The sequence below is a fragment of the Fukomys damarensis genome, unplaced genomic scaffold (genome assembly GCF_012274545.1).
Source record: "Fukomys damarensis isolate Sample0158 unplaced genomic scaffold, DMR_v1.0_HiC HiC_scaffold_37, whole genome shotgun sequence".
In the NCBI taxonomy this organism is placed as follows: domain Eukaryota; kingdom Metazoa; phylum Chordata; class Mammalia; order Rodentia; family Bathyergidae; genus Fukomys; species Fukomys damarensis.
This window is the reverse complement of record NW_022900949.1, coordinates 70,012,784-70,036,160: the sequence shown is the minus strand read 5'-3', so window position 1 is coordinate 70,036,160 and position 23,377 is coordinate 70,012,784.

Here is a 23,377-nt window from a genome sequence, read left to right as displayed (position 1 = left end):
TGATAACAGATTTAGATATTGTATGATCAGTGTCAACAAGAACATAAAGTACGACTGAAAAATTTAAAAGCAAAAAGAGATGGGGGGAATGAAATACTCTCAGCTGTTTAATTTCATCTAGGAGACAGTGACAAGTTTGTCTTACCAAACGTTATTATTTTTGTTGTAGAAGATTTATTATTGGATTTCCTTTGTTACTTCACTACTTCTTGAATACAAAGGAGTATTTTAAAAGCTAGGATGATATATAACCTTGATGAATAAACTTAATCTCAACTTGATGAACATTTTGCCTCTCATTTTCCAAAGCTTAAACTATAATTCTTAGGGAAAAAAACTGTCTGTATTCGTAATTTGGCAGAATAAATATCTAATAGAACTATTCATTTTGTTAATATTATTTTCATCATGCAATTTTTTTCAATTCTACGTTTCTTCATAAAAAATCATTGCTTTCTAAACAAGATGATTTTCAAAATAAAAACTCTTATGAATTTGCTGACTGCATTTTAGAGCTGAAAGAGTCCTTAGAGTTGATCAATAATTAGAAAGAATGACACCTTATAGCTTCTATTTCCTTTTACTTTCCTTATTTCCTGAATCTGAAAAGCTAAAAAATATCTGGAATGACAAAAATGGGCTCTTGAACACAGAGTACTGTTTACCTAGATAGATCTACGTGTGTGTGCGTGTGCTTGCACGTGTAAGTGTGCATGCATTGTGTACCTCTGTGAACTGCGGACTCATCAAATCTGATTTTGGCCACCCTGTTTATAGTTATATGTAGAAATGACAAATTATTCCAAACTATGTTGAAGCTTAATGCATTTTTTGTTGAGGCTTTATTTTTATTCTTGCTTATATCTCCATTGGAAAAAATTCTAAGAAATAAAAGGTTTAAAATAGAAAGGAAGCATATATTTACTATGCTTAGTAACAGTGTACCAGAACTGCAGCTCAGTTGTTCTGAAAATTGTCTCAGCTCAGAGCGATGTAGTAAGACTTCATTGTATATTGTGATTCCCCTGTTGTAACCATAGCTGATGCCAACATGTGTTCTGCATAAGGAGAGAAACACAAATTGAACTCAAAACGCCCCAAGAGTATTGTCCTTCATAACACCCTGGTGTCTCCTGTGTGGCTGAATGAATAACAAATAACCGAGCTATTAAGATACTAAACAAAAGTCATCTAGGCCCATAGTATTGATCTAACATATCTCAATACTGTATGTGCTTCCATTAGTTTGTGAAGAATAAATCTTCCTATCTGAAAAAAAATCACATTGAGCTTAATCATAATTTGTACCAGGATTTTTTTAAAAAACAGGAATCCATCTGTAGTTCTTTTTAATAGCCACACATGTTTAATATTACAGTCATATTTACAAGTGTATGATTGTGCAACTTTTAGGCTTTCTTTAACTCTAGTTGCACATGTTGGTATTGATTTTTACAGCTTAGCTTCCTCATCATTAACTGTTCTATTTACAACTAAAATTGTATCTGTCCAATACTTGGAGTAAAACCATTGCCTATGAAACCAGATCTCTGTCAGTATGATTAAAATGAAAATTTCAAAATTATTTAAGACAACCTGCATGGAGGACACTTAAACTTCCCCCGCACACACACTTCTTTCAACAGAACCCAAATCATGAAGGAGTTCATTATTGTCACTCAAATGTGACAGCTATGTTTTCAGTCGCGTATTTGTACACACCACTGTGTGTTGTACATAGAGTTGTTTGCACAGAGAAACTAGACATTGAGCCATATCACTCTGCTTTTATTTACATTCCCTAAATATCTACCTTATCAGAACCTAATAAATTGCAAGTAAAGCATCTCCCGTTGCTGACACTTATAACAGTTTATTGTAGTTTCAACATGGTGGCCCTCCCTACCATGAATACTTCCTGCACAATAGTATTTGAGATGCCTTGATGTGATCAGCCTCTAAAGCCCCAAGATAGCTACACCAATTTACATAGTGCGGGCAGATGTGATGGGAGTGCTCCACTATAAGGGTGACATTTTGTATATTTCACAATCACCCAGTATGTAAGAAGAAATCCTGGTCTTAATATAATTTAATTATTACTTACGCTCCACATTCATTTTAAAAATCATTTCATAAGGGGAAGTTTTTTCCTCAAATTAACACGTATGAAATAGAAAGACTAAAGCACATAAAGGCCATGGGCTGCATTTTGCAGGGATAGGTTCTGGTTGAATGAGATCTGGGATGTGTGCCAAATTAATAGGAAAAAAAAATCCTGTTCTTTCTCTCCTATAGCCACAATGTTCATTATTAAAAAAAGCGTATGAGCCACAGGATTTGATTTTAATAACACCAATGTCTTCATTAATCTGTATGTTCCATTTAGCCTCATTATCGAGCAAATGCTGAATTAATGTAGCACATATTATTGTTGGGCTTCTCTTGCACAGCCTCCTTTCTCTTTTTCATCATTCATTCAGGGACCGTCATGTGTGTGTCATGTTTTTAAACAGGCCTGTGGCCCTCCATGTCTGTTTTGTTATCTCCGGTCTATGAGAACACTTTAGTTTGGGACACCTAGAAAGGAACATGGGAAATGAAACTACAGACTTTCACTCAAAACCATAATTAATTTTCTTTCCTGCTAATGCTGTTATCTCAAGATGGTCTCTCTGTCACCTGCAACTGAGATGATATTTCCTTGATGGTCTCGGGGCCGCCTTCTAAATCAAGAATGGTGATAGCCAACACCGCTTTGTATCTGTGGAACAAATAGTGGCCTTTGTCCAGCACAAGTCCCTAAACAAACTTAATCTCTCTAACACTGTGACAGATGACATTTAGATGTCCTTGTTACCCTTAAAATGAGTTTTATTGACAATCAGAGAACAAAAAGAAGGCCCAGATAAAGCCCAATGTTTTATAGGCTTGCTAACAACATCTTAGTGCAGAGGGTGAGGAGAAAGCCTTAAGTTGCCCCCATTTTCCCCTGCTTTGCTACATCACCATGACAACAGATATAGAAATCACTCAGTGACTCCTAGAAAGAAAACACAGTGACACAGTACCCCTTGTATGGCGAATCAAACTAAAGCCTTCATTCAAATGGCTATTCAGCTTGGGCATTCATGTAGAGCATAGGGTGGATTTTACACAGGTGACTACAAGAGAAAGGCCAGCAAGCTCTCTAGCCACAGCATATGGCAAAGTCTCTGTCTAATTAATGCATCCTCAACAGAATTTATCCATTTTAAATTTGTTTTCTTTTGCTTGAAACATCATTAATGTAAAGGGCAACATTAATCAACATCGTAGAACTTAAAAGGGCATTAAAGAGTGATCTTTTTCCTTATGCAACAGGAATCTTTTCAAGTAGTTGTGCTAACTGCATTGGATGCAAAGCAAATTCTGGGTTCTTAATCAGAAGGCAAATTTAGAGAGGCCTCTACTGGTGAGTCTCTCTCTGTGCAGTTCTGCGCAGAAGCAGTCTGGGAGAGCAAGCAGAATGACTTTCAGTTTTTATTGGAAAGTTGCACACAAGACTGAACACACTGTACAGAGTTGAGTAATGGCATTCTCACTTTCGAATTTATCAAGTCTAACTGCTTTTTCTCAGGTAATAAAAGGGCCGTAAAGCTCTGATGTATGAGCTGCTCGGACACTGATATATTTTAAGATTATTCAACAAGGAAACAACAGGTAATCATTTTTGCTTCATTGTACATGACTCTCAAGCAAGTTTAAGATTTAAAGCCATGTTAGTAGAAAAGTGCACTTCTTAACATTGTGTGTGTTCAGAGGAGAAAGCACACTTTTTACACACTACCTATGTATTCCTTATTTGTAAATTGTTTCGGCTAACTGAAAAGGAGAGTTTACTGACAAGTTTTTCTAGTTATGGTGAAGAAATATGGGCGACATAGAGTCTTGAGTGAAATTTAACATGAACACATCATTGAAGTATGTTTTCATCACATATGGCCAAATTGCAGCCTCACTTCTTTTTAAAGTAATGTTTTTTTTCATGAAAAAGAGAAAAAGGTTTACACTGAAAGATTATGTAATATTTCCTAGGATAAAGATAATTATTTTCTCTTTCTGCAGAGAGAAACTCTAGGTTTGTCTCTATTTGAAAAAAAGGCCACTCACTCTACAAGTGTCTTTGTTCAAGTGTGGAATATGAGGATGATGCTATGTTTAACCTCAAAAGTTTCCAAAAGGCAAAACCCTAATTCTTCTCTCAGTTTTTAATATTTATATTTTAAAATTCAGTAATTTGAAATTTGATCACTCCAGAATATTATTTCATGACATTTATTCTGTTCTATCTTTCAATAATTCCATGAGGTTGTGTTATTGTTGTTGTGTTGACTGATAAATTTTGTCTTAGGGTTCCACATCAAAAGATTTTCAACAGAGTTTCTGTACAGTACTTTCAAGTGGCTTCATGCTTACTTGAGATAAATTTTAGTTGAGTAATTCTTCATGGGGCGGTTGGGTGAGCATGGTTCTGTAAATTACCTTCCATATCATACAGGTAATGCCTTATTTTTTTCCATGTAAATTCAGCTAGCTGTTTGAGATCGTTTCATACCTTATACTATAGTCCCAATAGTGACACCTACTGGTTGAAAGAGAATCAAAGATAGAGTACTTTTAATTTTCTTTCTCTTTATCGTTTTGGAGAAGGTTACCAGGGATTTTGTTGATATAAATGTAACTTCTTTACAATTATTTTACAGGTCTTTTATCTCTATAATTCTACATTCAAAAAAACTGAGAAGTGAATGAAAAATAACATACATTTTTAGTTATGAAAAAAACTTTCTTGCAAAGCAGGACAATCTAAATTAACACTGAATTGCTTATCAATATGTAATCTTTCGAGTTCTCCTATGACACAGAAAATGTAAAACCAGAATTTAGTAAGAAACTTTTTGAAAGTGTCGTATTTCAGTATAACTAGAAGTTGTAACTGAACTAATGAAATGCTTCAGAAAAATACTTAAATTTTTCTTTTGTATGAATATTTATTAAACATCTTATATTTTTTAAAAAGAGAAAATTAATCCAGAAGCAAAAAGAATACACATTGTGTTCTATATTTTTAAAAAAGATAAACATTAATACAGAAACAAGCAATGCATATTTTATAGTAATTCAGTTGTCAACAATCTTTGAAGTTTTATTGTAATTCAACCAGAAATGCTCTTTTAGAATATGGCTTTTTCACATATCATAGAAACTTGGAATCACAATGGACTGTGATTATTTCAACACTGAGCTAGAAGCACATGCTTTTCAGAAAATTAGATACAATAGGACGTATTCTACATTTGAAGATTTCAAGATTTAAAAAAAATTACTTTTACACATTTACAGCTATGAAGAAGAGACTTGTCTTCATTTCTCCTTGGGACTTTAGTCAAATTCTTCACTAAAATAGATTTATTAGTAATTTATAATATTACTGTGTACATTGAATAATTTCCACTTCTTCACAAAACACAGGAAGACTTTCATAATTGCTTGAGATACTTATTTGAAAGTCCATACAACATGTATATAATTGTCTTTTTTTATTGTCAAAGCAATTCACTTGTTAGACTGTGAAGCACAGTATCAACAATTTCGGTGTTTTATAGTCATATGAGATTAAAATGACAGAAAGATTAACTTCAACCTAAGTTTGATTAGAGTGGGCCTTTTGATACAAACTGTGGCTGATATTTCTTTTAGAAAACTATTGATATTTCAATTAACAATGAAAATATGGTCATCCATCTTCAAAAGTATTGTTTTGCTTTGGTGATTTTGGTCAGGCATATGGTAAACCAGTGAAACATTTAATCTATGATACACATTTATGAGTACTTTTGTGATAGCACTGTGAGGAAATGCGAAAATGCTTCACAAATTATTCGGTAGACAGTTATATTGGTGTCTTTGAAACCATCTTTGGCTCTGCTGTGTGCTTTTGTTTGTACAACTTGAGCACATGCTTCAAAATGCCATCCAGATTACAAGCATGCAAGGAATGAAGTATTACTTCTATATCCATTTCAGGAGTGTAATACTTTTATTTCATTAAATAGTTCAGAAGCCAGTTGCACTTTGTAAAAATCACAAAATTCCTTCCTTTTTGCAAGAGATGGTTTATATATTATCTGAGAGAAGTCTTGAAAAATGTTCATGATAATGAATACAAGGAAACAAAGGACTTAAAAATCACATGAATTACAACATAAAAAACCACAAAGCACAATATTTATTCCAAATCATTTGGTTAACACTCTGTCCTTTAAGTTGAGACACAAAGTGTTCAGGATAACAGCAAGGACAGAAATAAAATAGCCAGAAATATTAGGAAAGTTTTGGTTTTGGTTTTGGTTTTCCTGAGTACCTGAACCAGCAATTCAACTGATCATTAAACACAACCATCTATTTCCTCTTTAGAGAGTTCATATAGAGATTGCACCCGGGATATGTACAGAATAAAGCTTCACAAAACCCAAGGGCCATCACAGGGAAATGGCATCCAGGAGGACAGGGCAGGCCAAGCATCCCTTCAACAGAAAAACCACACAAGAGAGCCAGAGGCAGCTCTGCAGCTGCCAACACAACTGCCTACAACGTCTGCCAAGGAGCCAGAAGCCGCTTGTGGGAAAATATCACTTACCCTTAGCATCTGGGTCCTGTGATTGTTATCCAAAGAGACAGAGTGGTAAAATACAGTGGGATAAACAGCATCCCATTAAACAAACACACACACGCACACACACACACACACACACACACACACACCATTCTTTCTCTGTGTACAGAAATAAATAAGTCAAATGTGTCTTAGTCCATATTTGAAATTCTTCTATGTGAGATTTATTTTGATATATATATATATATATATATATGCATTCATACTTCATAATGAGATGAGCTTCTATAATTATATTTCACCAATATCTGTAGTCTGTAAAAAACAGGACTTAATCATACTTGTGAATACTTTCAGATGTGTATAGTCCCTTATTACATTTGTATTTCCTAGGAGTAGCTGTTTGTAGCTCACTGATGGAATTATTTTAAAATGGAAACGTGAACATGGATAAACAAAGTGAAATATGCTTTGATGTTAAGCTTTTTTTATTTTTGGGGGGTACAGAATCACTATGTTTAACAATTAGGTTCCAAAGAATACACTTATAAAATAATTGGTAAATCTTCAGGTAACATATATTATATACATAATATACTGTATAAATTTATGATATATAACTATGACATAATTTTATGTATATATCACATATAGATTTAAATCTGATAAAGTCCCATCTAAAGTACTTTCTATGTACATCTCAACGAATTTTTTTTGTTTCCAAATATGACAATATGAAAATATGATCACAAAAATAGACTCTGAATTGAAATACAGTAAAATAGAAGGGGAGAAAATAGAGAATTTAAAGATTGGAGACACCTTGTGGTTAATGGAAAGTCCTTAATCCATTCTTACATGGAGAATTTAAAGATAATCATTGTAAAAGTAAAGCATACCCTTTTAATTTTGAGTCTTCAGTGAAAGGGTACAAAATTACTTTTCTTTTTAAATATTTTAGTCTAATGTCAGGGCCAAAAAAATGAGAACATGATTTTAAATGTTGTTAACACAATAGATCTGAAGAGAACATTTTTCATATTAAAATTCATAACAAGTCAATTCTATTAAACAGGCCAATGTAAAATATTAGGAATAATACATCCACATATTTCCAATAATATTTCCAGTGTATAGATTTGTTATTAAAAATTGTATTATGTATGAATGAAGTTAGAATTTCAGTTGCCTTTAAGTGTCTAAAATATGTGCTTATCTAGGGTTATTTATTCATCTTATGAGATAATGCATATGGGTTAGTGTATGCTGTAATAAACATGGTAACATACATGAACATATTTCATATGAACATATGTCTTCTATATATAATTTATTTTACAAAGATACTTTTATATTTCTATTTCTATAAATAGCAGAACAATTCAGAAATGTAAACTGTCTGATGCTATCACAATGACAATAAATAGTAAAGGGAGATGAAGTCTTATGGAAGTATAAAAGTGCATAGCAAACAATTGACGAATTTGGATTATTATTACTGGTTTTCATACCACATACATGCACAACATGAAATTTGTTTCTGATTGTCCTTTAATTAATGTATCATTTATTTTCTGGCATCAAATAATTCTGCAAATGATTCAAATTTAGTTTCAAATTTATAGCATTTTTATGCAAACTAAAAATTGAGAAGTGTCTCTTTTTATTGCATATCTGTGTAGTAATGGAGAATCCTATGAATTCAAAATGAGGCTCAATCATGGGAATGAAGAACAAATAAAGGCATAAATAAATTCTAAATATTTAAATTTAATTAAAAATTTAAAATATTAAATTGAAATAGCAAATACTTCCAATTTTTATAAATACATAAGATTACTTTTGAGTGAATGTAAAAGATCAGTCAGAATTTATAAAATCTATTTTTTGTGCTAAATTTTTTCATTTTGCATAAAAAAAAACCAAGAGCCACCAAAAGATGTGTATAAAATCAGACCTATTTTCTCTAGGGCATTTAAATCACTGCAATCTAAAAGTGGAATCTGAAATGCAAATATTTAATTTAAAGATTAGAACTAAGCTACTTTTACATATGTGTTACTTTTCTTGTATCTTTTCCTTGAAGGGCTTGTTGTTTTCTTGTCTCTGCTTATTTTTCCTTTCACTTCTCATCTCAGTGATTTGCATTGGAAAATTTCAATTTTAATTCTTTAATGACATTTAAACCATGCCTTTAACCTTTAAGTTTTTCAACTTTAGTTAGTTTATTAACCCACCATTTTAATTAGGTGTTCCTTTTATACCTCTTTGTGGTATTATATACAAAATCAATTCACCCACATTTTACCATATTAAAACTACTGAATTTCAACTAATTGCGTGTGGCAGAACTATTTAACCCTTTGTGATCTTACCACTTTGAATCATAAAAAGATGACACTCATTTATTAAAAGCAGCACAGTTTACATCCTTAACTAAATACATAACCATGTTTCCCATTTCCTCCAAGACAGCAGCTGAACTTGCAGAGGAAAAGTTAGCCTCACATTCCCTGTGTTCATCTTGTGTTCTTTACAACTGTCCAAATTGTATTAGAATTTGCTTATAATGATGTTATATGATGTCCTTGTTGTGATACCTACATTTGTGGAGAATTTAATATTGATTTACTGTGTCTTTTGCCCATCTTTGAGCAGCCTAGATAGCAATTACAGCTGTTGGTGGTGTCTATTTTGTCTTTTCATAATTGTCATTTCTTGTTCTACTTAAGATTAAAATATGAAAATTGTATCACATGCACATCAACAGTGCATTAGCCAAGTTATCAGCAATATCTGCGAGGCACCATCATTTTAGCTATGGTTCTTTACATAGCCTTTAGATTTTATTTATGAAAATTGCATGCTACAATATAAACTTGAACAAGAAATACATTAGAAGGTGAGCCTTCCTGACAACTCCTCATCAGAATCATTGCTATCTTCTGCAGAAATCACTAGGGTTTTCCCAATACCTGCTTGCCTCTGCCAAATGCTGTCTGCCCTCAGACTGGGATTTCTGACAAGCAGGATCTGCTTTGTTAGTTTTCTTGCTTTCTTTAAGGAGCCCTCCCTCACAGTTTTTGAACTCTCTCTACTACTGCCATTTCAACTCATATTTCATAGAGAAAATTGTGTTTTATAGAAGGCATTTTTTATGGAGAAGATTTGAGATGCATTTTCCCTATTCACAAATAGCTGTGCCAGGTGTGGATTTCTTCAAATCGCTGTGAAGCGCTCTACCAAAATTCAAAACTGTCTCATCTGAAATCCAGATACACTTACTTGGGGCAGGGAAGTGGGGGAATGACATTGTCTGAGCTCCTCTCACTAGGAAATTTATGGAACAGAATCTATAAAAATAATGTTTAGAAATTGGGTAATGAAACTCTTATTTTTTCAACTAATTTGGATTTTCTTTTCCCTGGTCATTTGTTTAAAATCTACAGTTCAAGTAACTGAAACATTTTATGTTACTCCTTTGACTCAACAAACCTTGAACTAACTACTTGAGAATTTTTTGTTTTATATCATGAAAATAAGTATCAGATGGAACTGAATATTTTAACCCCTCCCCACACATATAAACATCACATATAAACATACTTTTCTATTAGCAGACTAAACCTAGCTAGTTCCTGAAGCATTCATTTTAAGATTCACAATTACTCTATTTTACTGTATTTATATGGAGACTTTAAAAGTGGCTATGTGCAAGGAAATAATAAATGCATCTGCAATATCTAGCTGAGGCCCCTCTTTACGAGACCATGTAGGACATTTGTGGGTGTTGTTATTGTTGTTGTTGCAATCTAGCTAATAAAGGCTTTCTCTTACACAAGAGAATTTTGACAGGGTTGACTCCAGACAGCTTTCCAGCTGAGGTCTGGGGCCTTGCTGAACCTTCAAAATTTTCCCATTTGAGCTGCATCAAAGTGAAGGAAATTCAAGGATCACTAACGTCTCAGATGGTAGCACTTGCCCTAACAACGAAGGTTCAGGAATTCTTTGGAGCAGGCTGAGGTCATTTTTCTCCCCTTTTCTCCTAATGCTTTTCTCTATTAATCAGAGCTCAGAGCTCAGATTGGTCTTCAACTTCCTCCCAATCCTTGCTAAGCCTGTCATTTCTAGCTATTATTTACTTTAATGGACTTTGGCTGATCCCTTATGAAGCTTTGGATCTGAGAATAATAAGACTGGAGAGTAACGGGCATAGACTTGGGTGTGGGTTTGCCTGCAGATTAACCGTGGCAGATGGGCTTTATTGCGGTTTCCTGTGTACTGAGTGTTGATTGAGAGGGTATAATGAGAGAGGTGGTGTCTATACAATGGTCACAGCCACTTCATTGCACTTTGCGTCTAAACAACCCCATTTTTCTAAATCTTTGGGTTGTGAAATTTTAGGAAGTCAGAGCACAAGAACAAGTACAAAAACAACTGTAAATAACCATGAATGTTAATCCAACACTAATTGGTCCCTTCTTTCAATATGAGTCTATTTTGCTCAGTTTTTAAAATTCTGGGTAAATTAATGGAAAAGATAGTTAAACAAAATGTTCTTCTATTAGGTGGTTTGGACGAAACAGTGAACAACATGTATTTTTTGGTGAGTTTTTTGTCTGCCCAGGTTTTTTTGGTTTGTTTGTTTCTGTTAAATATATGCTCCCTTTGATTATTACCACAGACAGCAAATGCTTAAGTTGTAATTATTTGCATATGTTTTGCAGTTATCGTGTTGGAGATATATTTGTGAGTTATTTATCAGTTAAAGAATGTGCTTAAAATACAATATCCAAACAACTGTCTTATCCTAGGCAGAGGAAATTTAAAAAATCGTACCTTTCTTTATTCCCTGCATTTGATGCAAGTGCCTGCTCAGTTGTTTCTTGCCATGGAATTAAACCATTCTTGTCATAGGTACTAACTAAAGGTCTTTTACACATTCCTCATTTTTAAGATTTTACTTAATTCCTCCCTTTCACCAATGGATTAAATCACAACTATTGATTCTTTTCTTCCTTTTGGGGCCTTACCCATCTGTCTTAACGCTTTCATCCTACACCCCTTGGTCTCAGAGGGGTGTTCTGAAAATGAACCGCCAAAACCTGGAGAAGACTCTAGGTCAAGTTTGTGTACAAGAGTTTAAATTTTTAGTGACAGTCCTCTCTCACAGCCGCCTGAAAGTTTCCACACAGCGCTGTACAAGCGAGCACCACCAATTATCCTGCTCCTTTGAAAACCATTATCAAGTTTTTCAAAACTTCTTTCATTTCACTGTTGTCATTCAGTGAAAAGGAAACTAACCACCATGTCAAGACAACTCAGCTGCCTAGCAACGCAGGGCCACATTTTAATTCTGACTTGCTTCTGGTCTTGACTAATAGAAAGTGACTATGTTAAGCCAGTCACAAGAGTTGTTTGTCACTTCTGAAATGCAAACAAAACTATATTGTTTTCCAAAGTATTGGGTGTGATTGATGTAAAGATTTACAGTAACATCATTCATTTTTCCTTGTGTTTTAGTAGGATTGATGTCATATCTTTTCATGCTTTATTAAATGCTTTAAAAGAACTCAAAAAACATGACGCTTTTTGTCCTTTAAGAAGTCTAAAGAGAGGTTTTTCTTTCCAGTGAACCAGGCTCCAACACCTTGTGAAGTTTAATGAATCTATTCAACTAGTGTCAGCCACATCAATAAATAATTTAATAAGAAGCCACCATCTATGAAGAAGAATGCAGCTCAAACAGTCATAGAGGAACAGACCAGACCAAGGTCAACATTATGAGGTGGGAGGAGGAAAAGTTAAACTTTTAAGTCATGAGTCTCAAAGTGCAACTTATGAAATGTTCCCACACCCCTAAGTCCTTGCTTATGAAAAGCTGCAGGCTGCTACAAATGCAACTTTAATTATAAGTCTTTCTAGGTGTAATATGTTGAAATGTCTATAGTAAAACCACAGATAGTTAAATCTCCAAGGTTCGTATTAAATCACTTTTCAAATTGAGAAATTGTAGCAGTGACTAATTCTACTGCAATTCAATGGGATACAATTTTATGCAGTAGAGATGTATTGCTATTATATTTCAAATGCTCTCTAAAAGTGCTATTTCTAATGTTTTATATAAACATATAGCTGAGCTTTATTTCTAGGTACATTAAAATGTAATAATTTATGTGATTTAAATATACATAATTTCTTCAAAGTAATTTTCTTTTTCAAAGTAATATAAGATTGGAGTATAAAAATTCCATGCATTAATTCTAACCACGTGATATAATATTTTAAGAAATACCATAGTAATGTTAGCCATTAGATAAAATGTCCATTAAAGACAATAGTTTAGAAACATTAGAATCATACAAAAACCTGTTAGATGTCAAGACTATGTCTTCCATGAAATCTTACTTATATACTGAAATTAAATCTTGTTATGAGTAGAATGAAATAAATCATATACTGACTTAAAGCATAAGGGATGTATATTTTATGACAAAAAGTATTGCATATGAAAAATAATTGAGGTTAAAGGGAAAGAGTTTATCATAATTAAATAGAAATCTTAAATCACATTTTAGAGGTTTAAAAGACTACAGACATAAGCAATATTTTGTCTAATCAACTTGTGTCAATATGAAATATGAACTCAAAAGATATTAGTTGTATTTGAAACAGGCCTGGTTTGAGATCTATTTTTGGAGAATATCTTTGATATTAGTGTGGCAGGGTAGCACTGTGACACACTAAAATGTACCTGTTCTGGGCCATCAGATGTATGACCAGAATCTTTCCATTCTTTGAACATGGTCATGTTTCTTACTCTTCTGATACTGCAGTTTTTCTTCTGTTACCAACAATGATAACTTATTCTTTATGAGCTATTGGGGTGATGAAGGTGCCTGCCTAAGCAAGTGCTCAGTATTAAGTATGAATAGTAGCAATGTCTAAAATCCTAGATTCTGGAATTATCTGTCGTGGTTTGAATTTGACTAACTAGTTCTGAGATCTTGAGCAGATAGCTTGGATTTTCTGATCACCAGCAATACAATATAAAAAATGAAGTTAATACCTATACCATAAGATAATTGTGCACATTTAATTAAGAATTGCATATAGAACAGTTACAATTTTCCCGTAATGGTCAGTCCTTTACTAAGATGTTAGATGTTCATGTAATAATGTTTGTGTTAATATCTCTTTCCTCAGATATTAAAATGTTATTATTTTTCACATATTTTTGTGGCAAATTGTAATAAAATGCTTTGTTTAAAGATTGGTACCAAGACTACTTAAACAAAGTCTATTCCACAACAAAAAGAATGGAAAATAAAGTAAACTTTTTGAGATTATTCTGTTTGCATCTATCAAACACTGCACCGAACTAGATCACTCTTCTTGCAGTAGGTTAGCAAATCTCCTAGTATTTTAGCCCCAAGCCAAAGGTGCTATGCCAGGCAAATCTGATGACTTTATACAATGAACTATGGTATCAGGAGATAATTATAGAGACTCCATATGATATTCTGAAGCCCACAGTTATTTTACTCTAAATTTCCAGCAGAAGGGCATCCTTAAGAGCCAAAATAAGTGTGTGAACATGCAGACGCTTGTCCTACATGGTTTTATTATTAAATTAATTAAAATCATCCTAAACTAAGATTTTTGCATTCAAATCCAGACTTATAGAGTCTTCTAAGAACTCAGAGGGACTGCATGAGTGAGCCTGCTGTGATGAAAATTGGATGTCTGAGTGGCTATAGTACTTTTGGGTGAAATTAGCTTTCCCTATCTCACCTTTGAGAATAATGCCCTTTCTCACACTACATCCAGGTAGACTTGATGTTTGCATGATGCTCCGGGAACCCAGAACCATTTTAGATTTTTAGTGCAAGGATTCAATAAGAAATCTGAAGAATTCATTAGCTGAATCCCCCCTTCCCTACAACACTCTGAACTTGTTACACCTTACAATTATTGTTTCTCCAGTATTTTCAGAAGAACTTTGGTTTAGTCTACCCTGAAAAATATTAAAGACAATGTCTCTCTAGGTTTGAAAGAATAGTAGCTTTTCTCTGTCATTGCGTATAGTTTCTCTTTGGCTGGGTAGAGAAGACAGTAAGTCTCTGACAGGGAGTTGCAATGGGATTTGAACAATACAGCGACCTGAGGCCCATCCCCTGGAAACTGGGACAGCCGGCCCAGGTTCACACCATGACCACGATGCTTCTGTGATGCTTTCTTGATGTTTCTCCTGCCAAATCACCAGACATCTGTGCCAAGTACTTGGCTTCAACGTCATTTGAAGACTGACTGGAGGTTCTTAGAGATTCTAACTGATGGTTTCAATGCTTTAATGAAGTGGGGAACATAAATTTATCCTGTAGGGAGTACATGTGTGTATTTATACAACGGAATGCATTTCCTTTATAATTTTTGAGATTATTTTAGGCTAATTTATAATAATAGATGTAAAAACAAGTATATTAATGGCATTTAGATAATTCTTTTTAAATTTTTTCCACTTCCTTTCTTAAATACCTTGATTTGCATTCAATTGGTAATATAATCTGTCCCATTTTTTTTCTGTTTCTTTTCTTTCTTTCTTTCTTTTCTTTTTTTTTTTCTTTGTACCATGGTTTGAACTCAGGATCTTATGCTTGCAAGTCAGGCAACAGAACCACTGAGCTAAATCCTCAGCCCTTTGTCCCATCATTTTAAAAGGAAGAAACATAGGCAATGGGAACATAAATATATTCAAGTTCCAGTTGTTCTTTATATGAGTATCATCATATTCGATTTGCAAAAAGGTCAGATCAATGGACTGATAAATAGCCAACAAACTAAATGCATAAATAAAGGAATCATAGTAAAATAGAAATTAACATCTGAACCTTTTACTGCCATTAGTAAAAAAATAAATAAAAAAGTACCTGGGTCCTGGGATTTAGCTCAGTGGTGCCACTGCCTGCTTTGCAAGCTTAAGGTCCTAAGTTCGAACCCCTACTAGTACCCCCTCGAAAAAGTACCTTTAGTTATTCTTTTGAATTGTAGAGGAGAGTCGCTGAGGCCATTTGAGTGGATTTGCCAGAGTCAAGTGAAGTCGAGTTTCGTATGGCCTCAGAATAGATTCACTTTTTTTGTCTGCCATCTGGGGTAATGGCCTCTGCTATATTTATCCAGGGTCCTAACCAGTAAAGCAAGTACTGTACTCTGACTCACATTATGCAATTTTAAGTAGCTTGTTCTTTAAATGCAGATATTTTGGTCATATTCAAACATATATCCATAAAATATTATTTGTAATTTCACTCTAATGTATTTTAATAATCATTTTGTTCTATGCCTTATTTATAAGTATTCATTTTCAAATGTAATAACACTATTTACCAAGAATGTCAAAATAAATATTCAAGAAAATTTCTTATATAAAAATACTAAATTTTCATATGATGTGTAGCTATATATTTTAATGCTTTATTCATTTTCTGTCACAAGATATTAACATCAAAGAAACATCTGGTTATCACTGAAATGCTGTAGAAGATTTTTAGTAATACTTTCAAACTACAGAAATTATTTTTTGGATATGTATGGCTATTGAATTCCGTTACAAGAATGTTTAACCACATTTACCCTGAATGATACCAGCATGGAAAATAAATTTGATATATGAAAAAATTTTAAAAAATGTTTCAGTATCTAGTCAACTCTTTGGATTATCCTTTCATATATGATAAAATGGGATCTAGTTAATTTCTCAGTTGGATGGAAAAACAATAAAACACATGGAATTATTTGTAAGTGGTATAATTATTATGGATGAAGACTTTTTGTGCACAAATAAATAGCTACATAGGCTCACAGACAGTAGATTTGGAAGGAGTTAGGAAACCATGTAGAGAAGCTATGCAGATAAGGGGGAAAATAGCCCTCTGAATCATCCCACAGCCCAGTGGGTTGCTTTTGGCTCCAACGAATAAAGAGATTTGCCCTTGTTTTTAAGAAATTCTGTTTCATTTGACTGTTCCAGTTTTATTGTGAGATAAGCCAAAGTTATCCATTTCCTTTTTTCTTAGTCTCTTTTCAAAATTATTTTCTTACTAGGGAGGTAAAACAAAAAGGTTTGCAGAGCCCTTGATTAGAGCCACAATTTTAAGTAGCTAACATGGCATTTCACTCGCAACACACATCACATAATAGCAAGGGAACATTAGGACATGAATTAGGCTCTTCTGTTTCTAGGACTCATTTTTCTGAATGCGATGATAACATCGTCATTGGCTTTGACCATGGAAGAGTGCTGTTAATGGGGAGAGAGGGCAACAATCACAGAGAATATAAAAGTCTGCCTCCTCTTCTGTGCACATCACAATCTAACAACATACCTTCACACCTGCCCCTACTCTGGGCCAGCACAGTCCTCCTCCCTGGGTGGACCCACATGTAAATTTTGTCCGTTTACAGTGGAAAAAAAATGACACAAAAAGCAGTCAAAAGCATAAGCCCTTTCTATCTTCCTGAAGTGACACCAAGATGCTGAAAGCACAGGAATTGTATGAGACGTAGGCAGCTCTACCCAGGAATTATGGAACATATTCAACCTCCTTCTCATTTTTTTTTCTTTATCTTTCAGTCAAGATGCCCCGGGGTAATTATTTTGATGACTATTTCCAGTATCCTGACTGGATGTCAGGTATTTCACCAAGTACTGGGAAATGAAAAGTGAATAGCCATAAGTCACCACAGTGAAGTTCCGCGCAACTTATGAAAAAAACCTCAGGTAGAGATCACACAGCTATCGAAAGAAACAGATGTGTGGGCAAATGAAAGATTATCTGAGTGCAGCTCCACGTCTCTTAGGACAAAGGGCATCTGCAAAAGTTGCTGGTGTTTAAGAGTAGAGAGCATCCTGAAGGCATTACAAGTCATCTGTATGCTCGAACCACAAAACAGGATTGAAGACTGGGCAGGGATGATGGAAGATTAGATTAGGTTGGGAAGACACTTTAGGGTTATTAGCGCAACATTATAATTTTCATTAGCAACAGGATATATATTGAGATCACCATTCTATATTTAAACAAAATGTTGAAATAATCAAAGGCTTCTGTTGAATTTTTCTCTTCATGAATATTTTGGTCAAGAAAAAGTTATTTAATTCTGAAAGAGAAAAATGCTAGAAGATTAACTCCTTGATAATACGTTTTATGCGACTTTTAGTTATTTTGATCTTCTGTGATTTTTAATAATAAAATGTTTAAACTGATATCAACAGGGGATTAGTAAAATGATTATTGAAATAATAAAATATTATGGGTTAATGAAATGAAATTGAAAAAATATTGAATCATATAAACAATAATTACTATATAGCTTGTTAGAAGACTAAAACTCAGATTCTAAGATACACAATAAGATCTACTTTTAAAAAATACACGTATATATGTTGAAAATGTACATAAAAATGTGTCTTAGTAGTGATAATTTCATGTTGGTAGGATTAGTGATAGTCTGGACTTTGTTATTGTTACCATAGTGTTTTTCTGTAATAAGTATTATTTTTTACAAGAAAAGTAATATTTAATAACCAGGGATAAAATTAATTCTTTAGTTATAGCTGAGACAATTTTCAGATGGACATTGTCAGTTCAGTCTTTATATATAGGTACAGTCATGGAATAAAGTCAAAGTTACCAACTAGTTCATGGACCTAACCCACGATGCGGGTTTCCATGATGGTATTACTCAGTCCATATAGCATCCTGAGGACAACTCTGTCTAGAAGATGCTTCTGCACTTGAATGAATGTGGCCTACTGAAAAGCGAGTGAGTTGAAATCCTTTATAAATGTACCATTTATTGTATATATGTGATATTTATAATGTATCATTTCTTTCTGTTTTAATAATTATATAAATGAATAACCACATACTTCATGTATTTTCCATTATGTAAAAATCCTAATTGTATAAGGCCCCTTTCTATCCACACTGTTTCTTGGGAAACTTGGCCAAATATTTTTCTACTTTATTTAATCTTAATTTGTACAAATTTAAGTGTAAAACTTTTTATCTAGCAAATAACTCAAACAATAAAAGGCTAGAAATTCAACCACATTGTTAAAGAAATGCCAAATTGTGTTTTATATCAACTTTGAAACCTTATGAATTGAAGCATTTCCCAATTCCAGTATTTTTAAGCAAAAAATACCTATAATCAATGAAATGTTATCCTTTTACTAGCTGCCATAAAATTTTTGAAAAATAAAAATTTAAAAATAATATGGTTCCTCATGTTGTAATAGTATGGATATTCAATATAGCAAGGACTATAGACAAGCTTCTTTGCTTTTAAGTAAGGAATGATTTGGGGGACACTTATCAAAAGGGCAGCTATAAATCATCATTAGATTCCTTTGTAAGCAAAAAGTAGAAGCAATACACATGCTTTGTACAAACAGTTCCATCTTCTCTTCGTATTGCGGCAGATTAGTACCAGTTTAGCCCAAATATTCAAAGTTATGCTGTTGGCAATGAAGCCATCTGTTTTTAATGAATATCTGGGGTCCATTTTTCAGTTAAGCTTCTCTTATTGTGTGTATGTTGCTTTTTCAGAGCTATCTGCATAATTGCTTAAAGATTTTACTGCAAAATTAATATCCTTGCTGTGAACAAGGGACTAGGGCAAAAGCCAGGATGACAGAGCCTGAGAAGAGGTGAAAAGCAAATCCAATTTTTCCTTGCGCCATAGAAATCTCGTCAGGACTAGCTTTATCTAGTAATCCACATTTAAACTTTAACCTGTAGGGGGGCTCTTTGTGTTAGATAATGTACACATAAAAGGAGGCTGAATCACTAATCAGATTAATCATATTTTGTAAGTAGCAAAAGCTTCATTAAAAGGAGCTGGAATCCAAGTTACAGATTTTTGTTTATGTTGGCAGAGGAGCTTATTACTAAAAAAGGAAGAGGAAAGAGATGGAAAAGGAGGAGGAGGAAGAAAGGGAGAAGGAATGAGGTAAAATGTTTTTATATCAGCAACTTTCATTGAACCTACAAGCAAACATGACCAAAAGGCAATATGAAATTCCAGTTCATAAAATTGCTGTGCTACTAATTCAAGATGTATAGCATTTCAGTTTCTTCAGATTTTAATGTAAGACAATATTGAATAGAAGGTCTGATGATTACTATAGCTTTTTCTTAGTTTGAGTAGCAATCTTCTTTTAGTATATTTACATCACCTGTATTTGTAAATAACATATTATATTATATATAAACATTAAATAAATACATAAGTATGAAGCAACTAGTTGATTTATTATTCTAAGTAATTTATTGGAAATTTTGTAAATTCATCACTTAATTATAAAGGAGAATATTTGATGAAAATAAGGGTCATTTTTAAGAATAAATTGAAAATTTTTGATCTCTGCATGTTATTTTATAAAATATGATGCAGCAATTAGTAGTGGCAAATTTCATTTGTTCATTAAAAAAGAGAAGAAAAGAAAAATAGATTTCTAAACTAAACCTTCAAAAGCAAAGCAAATTTTTCAAAAAGAAGCAAATGAGTTTTATGATTGGCAGCCTGTAGCATGGCTAGATAATTGTGGAGAAAAATGCAATTGCATGTGTAATTTTAGGCACACCAAAATTTCTCCTTCGAAAATTCATCCCTTAGATTTTAAATCAACTGATAGTTTTCAGCATATCATATGTAACCCTAATGCTTCCTAACAAAACTGCTCCAATAATAACCTCCTCGTGAAGCCATGCTGCACCAAGAGCTAGCATGTAAAGATACAAGATCCCAGGAATGAATGTGACTGTCCTGTCTACCTAGAATGTACCAATAAACTCAATTTAAATTAAAAAAAAAAGAAAAGGCATTCTGTGTAATAGGTAGTGAAATTGTTTCATGCTACCTTTTTTGAAGGATACCATATAATTATGTTTACTTAAAAATATAAAAACATGAACTTGGTTCATTTTTCTCAACACAATTTATCTCTTTCTAAGCAAAGTTCAATTTATAGGAATATATCTTTACACCTGTGGAACTTTAGACCTTCAAATCAGCTACACAGAATTGCTAATCAAAATATACAGGTCTTGGGCTGGGGATTTAGCTCAGCGGTTCGGTGGCCTGCCTTGCAAGCGCAAGGAGCTGAGTTCAATCCCCGGTTCCCCCCACCCCAAAAAGAAAATACAGGTCTTTATAGCCATCTCATTTCAGACGAGGAAACTCAACCAAATGAAATGATAGTATGACTTGTTCATGACAGCAAGAGCAAAATAAATAGAAGCACCATCAACAGCTTTTTTTTAGCATGTTAAAGACATTATACAACATTTAAACTATTTTAGACCATATCACTCAAGATTCATGTCTACCTCAGGATTATATTCTCTCTGTAGTTTGAAAAATAGAAATACTTGTTTTTGAAAGACTCATTGGTAACTTTGATGCATATTCTCTTTCAGTAGAGACGCATAGTGCTGGGTAAGAATTTCAGAATATTTTAAATCAAGAATATCTTCATTTATAGATGTAAGCTCTATTATTTATTATTCATACTATTAAAATATATCTCACACTTATCCCCAATATTTTAATGGTGTGTTTTGTCATTAACTATAAATAGTACTTTTAGTCATTGAAGCATAAACTCTTTCTGGAGTCACTGGAACTTTCCTGGCTTGTATTTTTCTAGTTTTATCCTTTATGGGTAAGTGAAAAATTCATAATAGGCACCCTTAAATGAATTGTATGTATGTCAGTATTTACTGTTTGTGTACTGGGGGTTGAATCCTGGGCATTTGCCTGGACCTATAGCTCTACCTCTTTATTTTATTTTATTTTATTTTACTTTTATTTTGAGACAGAGTTTCACTAAATTGCTAAATTCCCATGGCAGGCCAGAGGAACGTTTAAGTTTGTTTTTGTTTTTTTGTTTTGTTTTGTTTAGTACTAGGGATCAAACTCGGGTCCTTGTGCTTGTGAGGCAGGCAGTGGAACCACTGACTTAAATCCCTGGCCCTAAGATTTTTTCAATGCCTTTTACCTTGATTTTGTGATTGTGAAGCTCCTGACTGCCATATTAATTTCCACAAAGAAATAGACATTTCATTCATTTCACTGTACAGTATTAGCACTTTCTCTACACAGGGCTTTAACTATGTGCCATCCTAACAAAAACAGCTAGCAACAAACTTCACCAATCATAAAACATAACAACCAATGGATCCTTATCTTTCAAGGTTCCAGTGTCAGAGAGTTTTACTGATTTTAACCTTTGATGAATTTAAGATAGCGATGGTCAGATGATCACAAATGGTGCTGATGACTCGTTAATCAGCATAATATGCTTCTAGTTCTTCCAAATCTGCACATTAGCACTACCATTCTATGTAAGTCCAGTCAGAAATGTCTGGTCATAATCTATAAAATGGAAAAATAAAATTGTAGTTCTCTTTTGAGGCCCCTACAATCTGAATTTTAATGATATTAAAGGTCATATATAGTCATACTTGAAGGAAAGAGTTTACACAAATATTAAGAGAATTGTAAAAGTATCACAGAAACAAAAGCATAATTGATGTACTGTGTCACCCTAACTGTATTGCATTAAGTGGTCATCCTTATCATATAAGGAAATCAGAACAGTCCATAAGCCTAGCAGATGACTAAAATACAGGCAGCAAAAAACCTGAATGTTCCCCCCAGCCCCAAGCTGCTGCAAAAATGATAGTTTTGCCTAAACTGGGTACTTTGGGCTTTAAAAAAAAAAAAAAAAAACTTTCTATTTTCTGTAAATTGTGGCGGGTTTTGTTTTTGTTTTTGTTTGTTTTTGCACCTTGTCTCAGTATATAAAGGATGGTGGAAACAAGAGGCACAAGGAATTCAACTCCTGGCTAGTTGTAGTCCTGGAGCCTCCAGAACGCAAAAATATTTATCAGGATTTAAAGAATGAGAGCTTTATTTTTCAGATCTTTCCTGATGTAACTCTAAGACCTTCATTCACCTTTTATTTCCTCCCAGTGGGGGGAAAATCTTTACAATGCTTTAAATAAAAATAAGCAAAACAAAACAAGGAAAAGCCCTTACATAACTACTTCTGAGGGGGAAAAAAAATCCCCTTCAGAATAGAGTGCAGCTGTGGAGACATCTGTGGGCTGAACAGAGTCCTAAAAGAACAATTGTGCATACATCTGTGGAGATAAAATAAGTGATGGATGACATGTGAATAAGAGCTCACATTCTGTAGATGCTATTACAAATGTATAAGAATAAAATGAAACTATAAAACATCTTTTTTACTTCACCATCAAATATCTGGTGAATTGAGGTCTGACCATAAAAGAGAAATAAGGTGAGGTTGCGGGGCAAGGACTATTTAGTGCTTTCTTTTTAAGATAGAACTAAGGGTACATTTACCTTCTTACAGTGAGCTCCACAAATTTTTTTAGCCATTTGTTCTGAGAGAACTTTTGGTGGTATTGAGCAAACCTCATCTCTCCTCTCCCTTAACACATGCATTCTTCAGTAACCTTGAATATATTTTTAAGCTCTTACAGTACAGTTTTGTAAAATTTGAAATATACTGAAAATAAAATGCAGTGAGATGTGGGGCAAATCAAGTCTTTGGCGGAGTAATGAAATACAACAAAACACGGTATCTGGAATGTCATCAATTTCCTCTTCATTTTTCCAAAA